This window comes from Ochotona curzoniae, unplaced genomic scaffold, assembly GCF_017591425.1.
Source record: "Ochotona curzoniae isolate NIBS_2020 unplaced genomic scaffold, NIBS_Ocur_1.0 contig_430, whole genome shotgun sequence".
Classification (NCBI taxonomy): domain Eukaryota; kingdom Metazoa; phylum Chordata; class Mammalia; order Lagomorpha; family Ochotonidae; genus Ochotona; species Ochotona curzoniae.
The window spans coordinates 18,507,639-18,522,995 of record NW_024466219.1 but is presented as its reverse complement, the minus strand read 5'-3'; the positions used below and the strand labels follow the sequence as shown (position 1 = coordinate 18,522,995).

The window sequence follows — 15,357 nt, the reverse complement described above, 5'->3', positions numbered from 1 at the left end:
GCCTTTGCCTTCGATGCTATGTCCTAGTATCCCTGGCTCATGCAGATTGTCAATGTAAGAGCCTAGCTTGGCATGACCTGTGTTCCATCCTGATTTCTGTTCTTCCTTGTGTGTTGAGGTTTGCTTGGCCCTGCCCGGTCTGCCCCCTTCTAGTTGCAGCTTGACCCATCCCACAGCCTGTTTTAGGATGCACATTTGGGTGCTGTTGCCTTGACCTGCCAAGACTGTTGTTGGTTCCTTTACCCATAAGTGATGGCAGGTTCCATGGGCACACCTAGCTCAGCCCATCACCACCCCAACTCGTGAGCTAACCAGCAGGACTTGTATTTCCACAGGGTTGGGCCCACACTTTCCCCAGATCTTCCCCAGGATCTGGTTCTCTTGCATATTGATTAGTGTCCTGACCCTGCCAAGTGTGACCCATTCCCTGTTCTGCCACTCGGTCAGGTACTAGTACCTAGCCCTGCCAGACAGGCCCCCATCCATAGCTTTCATGTGGACTGATGTGTGGCAGTCAGTGATGCTCTACACTAACAGCCCATCTCAGGATTCCCGTGTGAGCTGGTGAATCAGTCTGGCCCAAATAGATCTTATAGACTCTCCTCTCCAAACCCTCAGATCTCAGTCTGCAGGCTTGCAAGCAAGTTCTGTGATCCCATCGATGGGAATCACACAGAATTCATCCCTCACCAAACTCACATTAGCCTTATCCCTGGATGTCCCTAGGCAGCAATTACATGTACTAAAAACCCCAGAGCTTGCCGCTGGGCAGCCAGCAGGCAGAACCTGGTGCCCAATGGGTGCAATGGCCGCCCAAAGCCTAGGACTTGCTCACTGTGTGGCAACAGTGCCCATGGCTCGAGTCCCAGGCATTGGGTCTGAGCCGGTTTGGGTACTCTCCACAAGCAGGTCGCCAGCATTGCAGATGGCTGCTATCACTTGAGCCACCAAGGTCAAGCTCCCAGAATTAAATTTATAAATAATTGTTTTTTAATAGTGGTAAAGAACATAACATAAAAGTTACTACCTTAACCACAATAAGTTCAGGATTGTTACTCATTATTTTGAGTAATCAGAAATTGTAATGTTAATATGCTTCCATAACACTTTAAATATTAATATTACTTCTTGAATGAGTGATCATTATAATTATTGTCAATGTACAAGTTACTAACATAACATAAATATACCGTAAATTTTGCCAATGCTAAATTAAACATGAAAACTATAATAAAAACTCATCAGTATCAGATCTCTTAATGATGCCAATTCCCAATTAGATAATAAATATTACTTATTGTTGGAATGTGAAAGGGTGTGGCATCAGTTCTGTTTATTGAAAATATGCTGTTTTTGTAGATGTGCATAACGACAAACCTGGCTTTCATGAACATGTTTGGAATAGCAGTCATTTCATTATGGAAACCTCATCAATTACTGAACTCTGTGTGTCAAATGCCCCAAACCACACAGTGGCCCCCCTCCCCCCATCATACAAGCAAATTGTTTTTTTCTCTTAATTTTGTTGAAAGAGAAAACTTCCTCAGGAATTTATTACCTATATTTAAGGCTATTTGTTCTCTTTCTGGAAATATCCAAAAATACCTTTTCCAAAGTTTATTCAATGAGTAATAGTTACATCTGTTAATTTTTCCACTTAAGAGGCAACTTGCATCAACCAATTTATTAAAAGATTGAATATTAAAATATTATAAATTTCAATATTCTCTCCAATGAAATTTGAAGCAATAGAATGCACATATATTTATAATAGGACAGGCTTTAAGCATCTTCTTTGTCAAAACCTTAGAGCTCAGCTTTAGGTCATTCAATTTATGGTAAATTACATAAATTGACATAAAAACTACGTAAATCTATAAAACTATGTAGAAAGCCAGACTTCTTGTCAAACTGGTCTGCAAATCATATTGTAAGAAAAGTCATTCTTAATTCAAATGAACATCACAATCCATGTTTGGAGGAATATTACACAAAACACTGTAATAAGGATTACATCTAATCTTGTAAAAAAAAAGATTACTAAAAGAAGCTTGGGATATAATATAATTAATAAATCTGTTTTATGGCAAATTACAAGAGCAAGAATAAATTTATATGCTACTTCTTGTGACTTAATTTGTCCCAATTAAATGTTATGTGTGACCAAAATTGTTAGTTATTTCTGGTACAAAAGACATGATATAAGAGGTGGCTTTTTATTTAGCAAATGCTCATGTACTGAACTTTAGAGTGGCCTTTGGAAATAATTAAGAATCTTGTATTAAAAGCACAGAAATAACTCCTTTAGTTTAATTAGACATAGGGATAAATTCTTCAGCCAGTTTAGCAAAAGAAGAAGGTATATATTCCGAAAAAAAAAAAAAAGATTTAGTAGCTATCATTTAATTTCATTTTTGATTAATAGAAGATGTAGGAGGGACAGATTTTAAACATTTTATAAGATGGAATATTGTCAAGATTGATTGTAGTTGGAACATAGATCTCATTACACCATTTGATAAAACAGGTTTTAACCACCTGGTGAAGAAATCCTACAGGGACAGGTGCTGTGGTTCAGGAGGTTCAGCCAGCAGCTGCCAAGCCTGCCTCCCTGATATGGGTGCTGATTTGAGTCCTGGCTCCCCTGCTTCTGATCCAGGTCCTGATAAGGCACCTGGCAAAGCAGACTCTGAGCCCAAGTACTTGAGCCCCTGCCACCCACATGGTTCCTGCCTCTTGCTTCCTTGTCTTGACCTTGGCTGTTGCAGTCATTTGGGAAATGAACCAGTAGGCTTCTCCAGTGTAAGAGTTACAAGGGCGCTGATAGGGAGGGTCCAAGTTTGAATATTTATATCCCCCCAACATCGTATGTCTGAGCCTAACCCCCAGAGTGATGGCAATGGGGGGGGGAGTCTTTTGAGGTGATTAGGGCTTGAGGAAGGAGCCCTCACATATGGGCCCTCATGAAGGAGGCCCAAAGGAGACCCCCCCACTGCCAGCCCTTCCTTCCACTATGCCAGGCTACAATTGGCAGCTGGCCTGCCCTGCCCAGAACATGGCTCTGCAGGCACTCCCTGATCTCAGATCTCCAGAACTGTACGAAAGACATCTCTATAGTGAAGAAGGTACCTGTCCACTGTTAAATCATATTAGCCCCTTGGGCTGAGCCCAGAGGAGGAGCCCTGTTCAGGGGTCTGCCTCTCGCTGCCCAGTCCTGGATCACAGGAACCAGTGCTGCGGGGAGGAGAGGCAGAATGCTGTGCACTTGTGCCAACATAAGTGGACCCTCTGCTCACTTGTCCTTGGCCACGCATGGCTGCCAAGTGCTTAAGATTGTGGCAAATTCGTAATGAGATGTGCTATCCATGTAACGCAGTATCCCAGAGTCTGAAGGCTATATGAAAAAGAGAATTGAAACTATGTCATTCATTTTTTTTTATATGAATTACATTTTGAAGGGATAACCTTTTGGATCTATTATTAATGATAAGGCATCCTGTGTTTTTTTAGCATGGGTAGGTGCTTGTGTGGCTCACATTCTGTGAGAAGGATTGGAAGACCTGTGCTCCCAGGCTGGTGAGAGGTTAATGGCTCTGGGGGCCCAAGTTTAGGCAGTTGAGGCTTGAGCTGGGGAGAGCTGAGACTGGAGAGGTGGCACAGCATTGTGAAAGGTTCCAGACAGCCCCCCTAAAAGGACCTTTCCGTGTCCTGAAGGCACCAAACAAGATTCTCAGCAGGCAGGTGACATGAGAAGTTGGATATGCTTTAGAAACTCCATTCTGGCTTCCTCAGGGAAAATGGACTAAGAAAGAGACAAAAACGGAAAGCAGCGAGACCAGACAGAAGCCTCAAGTCATAGGCCAGGTGAGAAAAGATAGTGGCTTGAGCTTGCATGTTCTCATCACAGCTGCAGAGACGTCAAGATTCATCAGTACGCCAATGAGAAATGGGCAGGAATGATTTGAGCAAGGAAGCTTACCAGGAGGAAACAGCCTACAAAATTTCTGAGTAAGCGGATCCGGGGCCCGATACTCTGTCTTTATAACTACATTTCAAGTGACCCTGCTGCTGTTGCAGGGACCACGCTTTGGAAACCGCTGACACGCACATAACTGGCAAGTCAGAAGAAAACAAGAAAGAGCAGGTGGGAGCGATATCGAAGCAGGCAGCTCAGGTGCCCTGGGATCCAGCCTCTGTTCTAATTGCCTCAGCTCATTACTCCCATCCTCACAGTCAGTCCTTGGCTCCACACGCCTGGCCGGTGATCACACTCTTGCTCTAGGCAGAGCATTGGAGGTAGGAGTGTGTGGAAACATGCACTTCTGCCTGGCGAGCACCTATCTACCTGGAGAAGAATCCCTGGAAATCCCCTCCCATGACTTCCTTTTGTGAGTGTTTGCTCATTCGTCTAGCTGCCATGGCTGCTGGGAAATGTAGGCCTACATCTGGGCACTTTGCTCCCTAAATTAAAGCAGAATCTTACAAAGAGTGATAAACGGAAGGCAAGGTGTTGAATAGGTATAAAGTTTTATACGAACATCCAACTTGACTTTTGTCAGGGCCAAGTTTGAGAAATGTTATTCCTCTACTAGTCTATAATATTCTGTCCTCACATGTGATAAGGTCCTGGTTGGTCTTTGTGTTTCTTCATCTTTCATCTTCATACAAATCATACAGGAAGGCACATATGTGATTCATACACATGGGATGATTCATAGAATATGAAAGGCTAATACAACAGGAAGAAATTTTGGATATCAAGCTTATTTGTCTTGATGCACAGTCATACATTAGAATCACCTAAGGGAAATTATAAATGTACCTGAGCCCAACCAATCTGAACTATAATTTTCAGGGATCCTGCCAAGATAGTCTTTGTTTTCTACAAACTTTGCAGGCGGGACAGGCATAGTGACACAGTAGGTTAAGCAACTAACTGTGACTAGTGTTGTGCCAGGATTTTGCAATCCCCAGAAAGACATCAAAATCTGAAGTCAATGCAAACGCATAAAGGTGCTTTATGCAAAACTAACCTAGACTCCCAGCCCAGCAGGACGGGGGAGCAGTAGCTGCTGCTCCAGTGGCGGCCACTGCTGCGGCCAAAGTGGCCAAAGCAGGAAAAACTGCAGCAGAAGGGGCAGAAGAGGGTCCAAAACAAGAGAGTGGGAGGTTCAACAGCACAGGGTTTTTATACATTTCAGGCCAATTCCATATAATTATACAGTCATGATTGGTCAGTTTAATTATTAACTTTCAAAAAGAGCAAGTTGGCAAGCTTCTATTGGTGGGTTTGAAGCAAGAAACTTTCAAGAAGTATGAACTGATGGGCTATAGGGCAGTGGGTCTTATCTAACACCAGGGACTTGCCGGGTGTCACGTAGGCTGCCAGCCCCCAGCCAAGCAAGTAAGGCAGAATCACGAAAGCATAAGACATCTAGGTTTTTCACTAGCAGCCCATAGTAGTGCCAGTTCAAGTCTCAGTTCTTCTGCTTTCCATCCAGTTGCCTTTTGAGCCACCCAGAAAAGCAGCAGAAGATGGCCTGGGTGCTTGGATTCAGCGTGGCCCAGTCCAGGCCATTGTGGCCATTTGGGGAGTGAACCAGTGGATAGAATTTTTGTCTCCTCCTCTCTCTCTAACTCTACCTTTTAAAATATATATATTTGAAATACACACACATACATATATATAAATATAATTCTTGTTGATTCTAATCTACAGCCAGGAGTAAAAACCCAGGTCTAGTCTGACTTCCTTGTTCTGTAGGGCAATTGTCTGTGAAATTATTTCTTTTATGTATAATTCCAGTATTGCACTCTAAGACTGTAAGAATGGAAAGAGTATCAATGAACACTATATCCATCCCCAGAGCTCGGCACAGGACCAACACAGCGTTAGGAACGGATGAATGTGTCCATCAGGGCCAGAGAGGAATCACTCCTGCATGATCATACAGCAAATGTGCACGGAGCAGAACCAAGTCTCAAACTTTGTCTCTTGACACCTTTTGTTGTCACATGAGACCTTGGAATGCTTTCCTCTAGAACTGGTAGGCGTATGGCCCAGAGTTCTCACTATGGATGAGCCTTGGGTTTGGAACTGTATCAATTTGTTTGAGCATCATAGCCATGATACCCAGCTTGCCCCCTGTGCCTGGCTAGAACAGCTAACGGAGTAGCTTGGGGGCCAAGGTGGCAAGGGGGCACCCGTGCAGCCTCAGGTCTTTGGAGTACCACACTTGCAATTCGAGGCCTGTGCCACCTTGACATTCTTCAACCTTGCCATGCTGCTAAGGCCTTCCTACACCTAGTTTCTGCATCTTCTCTACCCAATTGCTCATTTGTAATTACTTGTCTGGTTGAAAAGTCCCACAAACTAATTCACAGCAAGGTGGTAATGATTGATAAGGTTTAGTGAAATACACCTTCCTGAGATCTTTGCATATCAACCAGACAGTGTCCTGACTCAAAAGAAGGAAAAGTCTAATTGCAAAATGTTGTGTGTAAGGGAACAGAACTCCTGAGGGGGTAAGTTGGGGTGTAAATCAAATCAATCAGAAGGAGGCAGCCAGGCAGGCACATTTAAAGAAGGCCTGTGGATGCACCCTTGAGGGCCAGAGCTTCAGGTCTGCCTGACTTAGACTTCTTTGAACTAAGGGCTCTCAGCGCTACCTCTGGTGCTATAAGAAGTCAACGGGGAAGGATTCTGCAGGGGCAGCCGGAGGATCTCAGACCCGCAGTGGTGAAAGTGGAAGGGAACAAATCAGTGCCCGAGGCGGAGCTCTTCATAAATGTTAAGTCTCTTTCTTCTCTCAGCAGGGATTGCTCAGCCAGCAGCCCCAAAGGGAACAATTAGGTTGTTTATCCAAACCTCAGCCACTTTGCTATGTAATTGATTTTTCATTGAGTGTATTTAGGAAATGGTTATTTACATGAATACAGGCACACCAGGGACAGGGCAGCATCTGATCATAGGAAATGGGAGGGGAGGTGGATCAAAGGGGTTTGCTGGAGGAGGAAATGGGAGGGAGGGTGAGCTTTGGAAGGAGCTAACCTAGGCTGAGATTCTGACTCTGCTATACATTCTGTGTTTGAGTAAATTATTAACCCTCTGAGCCCCAATTCTTTCTTGGGAAAGGGGAGAAAGTTTACTTGCAGGTAGTGCTGCTGTGAGGGTTAAACTAACCAAGGCGTGTAAAATGGGAAGAATTGAGTCTGCTAAGTTACATACACTCAGACTGTGGCTATGGTCATTACTGCTCTTACCTCCGTGTCGGGGATCTTGAGTCTACCTCTCCCTAACCACATCTCAGAGTTTAGCTTCAGTCTCACTTGTTCCCAGCCCTAAGTGGTTACCCTGTTCTGTAGAAGCATGTTTTTTTTTTTAAAGATTTATTTTATTTTTATTGGAAAGGTGGATATACAGAGAGGAGAGACAGAGAGGAAGATCTTCCCTCTGATGATTCGCTCCCCAAGTCACCGCAATGGCCAATGCTATGCCGATCCAAAGCCAGGAGCCTCTTCCGGGTCTCCCACGCGGGTGCAGGGTCCCAAAGCTTTGGGCCGTCCTCGACTGCTTTCCCAGGCCACAAGCAGGGAGCTGGAAGGGAAGCAAGGTCGCCAGGATTAGAACCGGTGCCCATATGGGATCCCGGGCGTGCAAGGCGAGGACCTTAAGCACTGTGCCATTGTGCCGGGCCCGAAGCATGTTTTAAATCTCAGTTAGGAGCCATGGTATTTTATTCTTACATATTTCCATCTAGACCAAGGGTTACCAAACTGTGTCTCACTATCCAAAGCTGGTCAGTGGCGTGTACTTGCACAGCCTGGGAGCGAAGAATAGCTTTCATGTTTTTTAAAAAAGCTGGGAAAAATCAAAAGAGAATATTTTAGTATGTTGTGGTCTTGGGCAACTAGTTCAGGGTCAGGAGCTTGAAAGACACCCCTCACCCACCTAAGTGGTCTTTTCTGCTCACCCATCACCTGGAACCTGAGAGGGGGCGGTACTGTGTTGTTGCATGATCACTCCCCTCACAAGCCCCCATAAGGGCCCCTGATAGGCAAGGGTTCTCTCTCTCAGTCACGTGCTTCCATCACTCTTGCACTCTGACTTTTGGCCTCCCCCAAACCTGCTTGCTCTCTGGTTTTCTGTGGACAGACTCCAAGGACAGGTAGCGCCTGAACATGGCCCCTGTGTGTCTGTGTTCCTCACCCACTGTTCACTGCCTGGGAGAGTCAGTGAAGATACAAATGCTAAAATGCTTTGTATTCCTAATTTGGGTACGTTCAAGAGTTTTGGGAGAGGCAAGGCCTAGCCCTACTGGAATACGGACAGAGAAGCCAAGGAAAGGTGAATGTTTGCAGCTATGTAGGTATGTATGTACAGGTTGCTTGCTGAATGACTCTTATGATAATTTATTTTTAAAAATTTTTATTGGAAAGTCAGATATACAGACAGAAGGAGAGACAGATAGGAAGATCATCCATCTGCTGATTCACTCTTTAAGTGATCACAATAGCCAGAGCTGAGCAAATCTGAAGCCAGGAACCAGAAGCCTCTTCCAGGTCTCCCATGCAGGTGCAGGGTCCCAAGGCTTTGGGCTATCCTTGACTGCTTTTCCAGGCTACAAGCAGGCAGCTGGATGGGAAGAAGGGCCATCAGGATTAGAACCGGTGCCCACATAGGATCCCAGCATGTTCAAGGTGAGGACTTTAGTCATTAGGTTATTGCTCTGAGCCCTGTGAGGATAATTTATATTGCTGGGGAAACTGGATCAAAGGTCTTCAGTTCAATGGAGTAATGATCATTTGCTCCTCTTTGAGTTTTGTTCACACTGGATTGTTACAATGGCTTCATTTGCTAATTTCTAGTGGGCACCGCTATCACCAAGCTTGGTAAATAGACTCCTTAATACATCTTAGACTTGTCTGGCATGATCTCCCACAACAATGACATATGAAAATTGTATGAAATTTAAACTTCAATATCCGTAAATTCAAACTGTGATATCCATAAAGCAAAATTGCATTGGAACACAGCCATATCTATCCATTTATATATACCCTATGTCTGGTTTGTGTGCCACAATGGCAAAACTAAGTGGTTGTGATAGGAATTGTACAATCAGCGAAACCAATAGCATTTGCTATCTGTACACTTACAGAAAAGGAGCCCCCAGACCATAAGCTTCTTGCAGGCAGGCAGTGTCTCCATCCTTGTCTGAATTCTCTTAGCAAACATCAGAAAGCCTGTCCTACAGCAGGTGCAAACAGTCCTGTGGACTGCTGATTGTAGTAACCTAGTCTTGTCACGAGGGTTCTCCTTCTGTTTCTGCTGGAAGACTGCTTACAAGGGTAGGTGTTTGGAATGAGTTTGTCCATGGTGGCTTTGTGTTCCTTAAAGGAAGAGAGACCATTTCTTACTACAGCGCCAAGAGAAGAAGAAAGGACGGAGAAGATGAATATTAATAGGTACAAAATGCCCCAGTTAGTGTGTTATGTCCTTTGTATACATCTCATATGTATACAGGCATTTTTAATGTTACAATTATGTGTCAAGTGCCTACCATGGACCAGCCACTGTTGGCCCTGGAGATGCAGCAGTGGGTGAAACACACAAGCTGTTATTGTCAAGTTTACTGTTTACCAGGGTACTTCAAAAAGTTCCTGGAAAAGGGGACTGAAAGATGTTGATTTTGATGGAAAAAAAAAAGTAAAATTCATGCACAGTGTATGTATGTTTTCCATGAGCTTTTTGAAGGCCCCTCCTTGGGGGTGGAGTTGGTATTATAATATAACACATAAGCACAGCATGTTGAAATATAAAGCATGTTATATACAATTAAATGCAAACGGGAAGAACAGAGGAGCCAGGAAAGAACTTTCGGTGGCAAGGGAAGTGGCGTAAGTTTAGATGGTGACGTCAGAAGTGATCTGTCTGAGCAGGTGCCTTGAGCAAGGTTTCAAGGAAGCAGCCCTGTGGGTTTTAGGGAGAAGGTCATGATGGGCAGAGGCAAGCAAGCGCAAAGGCACTGCAGCAGCACAGAATCGCTGGGGCCAGTGCACAGGGAGGTGGCCAGAGGGCGGAGGGGCAGAGGGGGCAGAGGGGCAAAAGGGGCAGAGGGGCAGAGGGAGCAGAGGGGGTGCAGGGACCTGAGGGGGTGGAGAGGGTGAAGGGGGCAAGGTGACAGGGGAAGGAAGGAGATGAACTCAGCAAAGCCTCTCAGAGCACCACAGGCCTGCTCTCTTACCCTGAGATGGAAAATCATTGATGGTTTTTGAGCCCAGGATTGAGGCTATCTTACTTCTATGCTAAAATAACGGTAATAAGAGAAAGATGCTATCTATTTGCATTCCACAGATGAGAAAGTGGACGCTCTGAAGGGCCAGGTAGGCCTGGTTGTCCAAGCAGTGAGGAGCAGAGGTGGGGTTTGAGATGAGGCCTAGTTAGGTTCTGCTCATGCCCTTCTCTGCCTCCTGGACTAGCACAAAGTGAAGTCTGGGCCATGGACAGTGGAGTGAGCTGCACAGGCCCACACAGCCCCATCTGCTTGGCTCTGCCAGGTTGCTGAGAGCAGCTAGTGACTGAGTCTAGGGCCCAGCCAGTGGGTTCCTTCTGTTTTCCTTAACCTTGCACCAGCCATGCAGCGGCCGAATGACAAACATTAATTAAAATAGGAGGGAGCAACTTAATTAGCTCCTAATAGTCACATGCTGCCAATTAAACACCTTGATGACTAGTTTATTCTGCAGCTTAATTAGGTGTTTCTAAATAAATCTAGCCCGTGCCGCCACCTGTCAGCTTAGAAGCCAGATCTTTTCTTGGCTCTGCCCTCTCTTTGTTAGGCGAGAACAGGATGGCTGGTTTGGGACAAGACATGAAGTCGGATGGCTTTTGCCCTGTCTGGAGGCTTCTGGACCTGTTGTATGTGTTATAGCAGGTGAGAATTGCTGTGCTGGTGACATTCTGTCCTTCCCTGTGCTACTTCCATCCTTCCAGAACCATTCGTGGAGACGATATTATGGTCTGCGTATGGTGACTTTTCCTGTCTGCAGGCAGTGCGGACACCACGCTCTGGTCCCATATCATCAGCTGTCTGAGCTCTGACTTCTTCATGGCTGGAAAACCTGACATTATGAATGAGGGGCTAGAGTTTCTGGATCTCCCCAGCTCCTTGTGAATTGACTGGACCATGTGACCATAAAAGACACTGGACTGTGCAATCAATGGAGAAGCCTTGGCAAGGGAGATGATACTTTGTACTTGGCGGTGACATGAGCACTGAGTGTGAGGTGACAGCTCCTAACACTGACAAATACTGGCATCTAGACAGGCTGAAACACTTGGTAAGGGGGCCTAGAGTTCAGATTAGTAAAGGAGTGAGTGAATGAATTGAGAATACTTTGCCAGGGGCCTGGGTATGGTAGTCCTCACTCACCCTTGGATGAGCTTTGCTGAACAGAGGGTCTTAGCAAATTCCATGTTGCTTCAGGGGGGCAGTGCATGTGTCTAGAAGCAAGCACAACTATAACCCATACTTGTAACATTGTGCATTAGGAAGGAGGGGTGCAGGCTAGCTCCTGGACACAGTCCCTGTGCTCTCTATCACTGGTTCCATTTCTTTCCAACTTGCAAGCTGTGGCGTTATAAAAGATAGTGCCTCCAGGGCCTGGTGTGGTCGCCTAATGGCTAAAATCCTTGCTTTGCATGCACAGGGATCCCATATGGGCACTGGTTCATGTCCTGGCTACTCAGCCTCCCCTCCAGTGCCCTGTTTGTGGCCTGGGAACGCAGTACAGGACGGCCCAAAATCTTTGGACCCTACACTTGCATGAGAGACCTCGAACAATCTTTGGCTTCAGATCAGTTTAGCTCCAACTGTTGTAGCCATTTGATGAGTGAGCCAACAAATGGAAGATCTTGCTCACTATCTCTCCTTCTGTCTGTAAATCTGACTTTTCAATAAAAAGCAATCTTAAAAAAAATAAGATAGTGCCTCCAAAAGTCATGATACTTCTCTCACTGAGTGCATGTGAACCTGAACTCTGTGACTATGTTACCCGTGCAGAGGAAGCAGCAGTGTGTCAGTGTGCAGCTGTAGGCTGTGAGACGCTGGCAGATGCCACCTCTTGCTTTGAGGATGCTTGTTCTTGGAACCCAACCCTCACACTTTGGGGAGCAAGCAAGCATGAGGGCAGCTATGTTGAGGGGCTTCTGCTGATGGCTGCAGCTGAGGTCTCAGTCAGTGGCCAGTGGAACTGCCACACGTATGAGCAAGCTCTGAGTGATTCACTGCACGGCACAGATAAGTGTCCCCATCAGGCCGTGACTGCACTGTATGCCTGTGAGCAAAACAAAAGCTTGCCTGCATTGTTCTTAGTCCTGTGCCTGGAGTGCCTTGTCAAGAGAACCAGAGAATGGTTCAAGGCAGCTCCCGAGCATCACAATCGGCCCAGATGGATGAGGTCGGATATTTCAGGGCCTGCGTGGAGCCAGATCAGCCGGACTCCGACTCACTGTCTGGCATATAGTGCTGGCTCAGGGCATCTGTGGATGTATGTATGTAACTTCAATCACCAAAAAAGAAACCCCTTTGTTTTGAAATCCAGTCTTTCTAAATGACCCTAGTTTGGGGGTTGTTTTTTTTTGTTTTGTTTTTTAAGATTTATTTATTTTTATTGGAAAGGCAGATATACAGACAGGAGGAGAGACAGAGAGGAAGATTTTCTGTCCGATGATTCACTCCCCAAGTGACTGCAACAGCCGCTGCTGCGCCAATCCGAAGCCAGGAGCCAGGAACCAGAAGGCAGGAGCTCTTTCAGGTCTCCCACATGGGTGCAGGGTCCCAAGGCTTTTGGGCCATTCTTGGCTGCTTTCCCAGGCCACAAGCAAGGAGCTGGATGGGAAGCAGGGCCGCTGGGATTAGAACTGGCGCCCATATGGTATCCCGGCACATGCAAGGCAAGGACTTTAACCACTACGCTATCATGCCAGGCCCCTTTCTTTCTTTCTTTCTATCTCTCTCTCTCTCTCTTTCTCTTTCCCCTTTGGTAGCACCAGGGCTGAGGAATGAGCTGGAACAAGTGGTTTGAGAGCCTCCTTGCTCCCTTGACTTCAGGTGAGGTCTCCTGCAGAATGCAGTGTTCGTGTCTCAACTCCTGACTGTAAGGGCACCCTGAAGCCACGAGGCAGGGCCTGCTGCTGGAGTTCAGCTCCAGCTGAGTTCAGAGCTCGAGAAGGATGCGTGAAATAGGTGTAGAAAGAAGAAAAAAGAGACGGACCCCTACAATTCCAACATTATTGTGGACCACGCGAGAAAGCTGTCCGCTTTATTTATACAGAAGCAGTACACGATTTTCTTTTAGGGCATTTTGACATAGCTCAAAGAGGGGCACAATTTACAACAGCTTGAGAGATGAATGAGGGAGGACCCCACATTCCTTGCTCATCTCAGCTTGCCAGCCCCCACCTACGCCCCTCAAGTCTGGGTCCCATCCTTGGCGCCGCCTGTGACAACTGGATCCCTACCTTGAATTACATATGGGAAAAGGTCTGAGGCCTTGGTTTATGGGGACTGGGGCATTGACACCAAAGGTCATTAGGCCTGCAGGCTCACACAGTTTGTTAACTGAGCAAGAGTTAGGATGACTAAAAGAATGACAATTAGCAATGAGCCTTGCTTACTCCATTTAGGTTTCCAAAGATAATTCTACAAATAGTTTCACCTTAAGACAGGACATTATCCATTCTGATGTTGCAGCCAACATTTTCTCAGTAGACAACACATCTTATTCAGTAATACATTCCTACTACAATTCTTATTCTATAACTTATCCATCACTTAATGAGAGAAATACATCAAAAGAGAAAAAACATAAAAATCTGACAAAAGGTTTCAAACATTAAATCCCTCTACAACTGCAGGTTCTACAACCTTATAAATGATCAAACAATAATCAAAAGTATATATGATGGAAGTAAAATCACCTTATATTTCCTCTAGTTAAAAATTATGAAGGCAGCTAAAGCAACTACATTTACTATGTTCTAAAGTAACATAGAGTTGAGAGTTGTAAGGACAGGCTAACCTTTAAGGTCACAATAACTATTTGCCATAGCAGGATAGCCTTTAGGGTCACAGTAACAGGATAGCTTTTAGGGTCACAGTAGCTATATTTTTTGTCATAGTAATTTCAGCCCATACTCCCACCACTTCCATTAGTTTGTAAAACTCTTTTCAAGCCATTTCCCAGAAAGCATGCTAAATGTTTGGGCCAGATTTCAGAGCAATGGGTAGGCACACAATACGGTGTCTGGAAACAGCATGGGCTCAATTCTACTCCTGTGCGCAGTTAAAGGCCAACTCACCAAGACATTATTAGTAACATTAACTTTTAAGCTCATGTTAGTTGTAAAAGCCATCTCACAGGGTCAAACTATGCCTAATAGATTGCAAGATTCTTAGTGGGGTGGTTGAGTGTCTATGCGAAAGGGGGTGAAAACTGCATCAAGGTGGTCAGAGAAATCCGCCGGGCCCTGCCAAACAGCTGGAAGCTCCCCTGGGCCCTGCCAAGCAGGGGAGCTGTTCTCTTCACACTTTCGTGTTATTCACACCTACTGCACGGACCCCAGCAGCCTGCCTTGTGGGGAGAGCATGAGCTGAGCTGGCCAGGGCCTGCCTTGTTGCAATGCAGGAAGCATAGGTGCAAGAAGGAATCTTCCACTTCTAGGTGATAGCAGCTCTAAGCAGAAGGGGGCAAAGCTGAGGTCCTGCGAGCTGGGGAGGCATGAGTGTTCACTGGGTCTGGATGGGGAAGTTAGGTAGAAGAGTGGACTAGAAGATAGGATGTAGGACTGGGTGGTGCAATGTTGGCACCGGTTTTTTTTCTGGGTTTGGAGGAGATGGGGGAGCACAGCAGGCTGGGGGTCACCTCAGGGTAGAGATGGAGTTGCAGGGTGCCAGAGGACACTGGAGGGGAACCCAGGAAAGGCCACTGAGTGGGATGCTTGCCCCCCTTGGGAAGGCTTGAGAACAACAATATGGGGGAAGGAATGGGACAGGAACCTGCTGATGGAAGCAGACTTCCTGAGATGTCTGAGGGAGCGGCTCCATTTCTTTTTGAACAGAGAGCAGTGCCAAGGCCCAGCCTAAGAAGCTATTGTTTTGTGAGAGTCCGTGGGAGGTAGGAAGAGAAACACTTCCCGGGAATTAGGCGGTCTGGCCTCTTGGCTCACATGCCCATTAGCAAGGCACTCTGGGTCCTCAGCCTTTTCCCCCCTTGTCTAGACATGAGAAATTAGTGTTATGGTTGGTTGCTAAGTCCCTTTTGCTTCTACAAATTGCATGATTTAATTTAATT

The 15,357-nt window shown here is 45.8% G+C and overlaps 1 long non-coding RNA gene across 1 annotated transcript in view; it reads left to right on the top strand.

Annotated features, from left to right (window-relative positions):
* The window catches only part of LOC121160013, a 424,394-nt gene that overhangs the window by 40,849 nt on the left and 368,188 nt on the right, over nt 1-15,357 (top strand). The window lies entirely within an intron of this gene.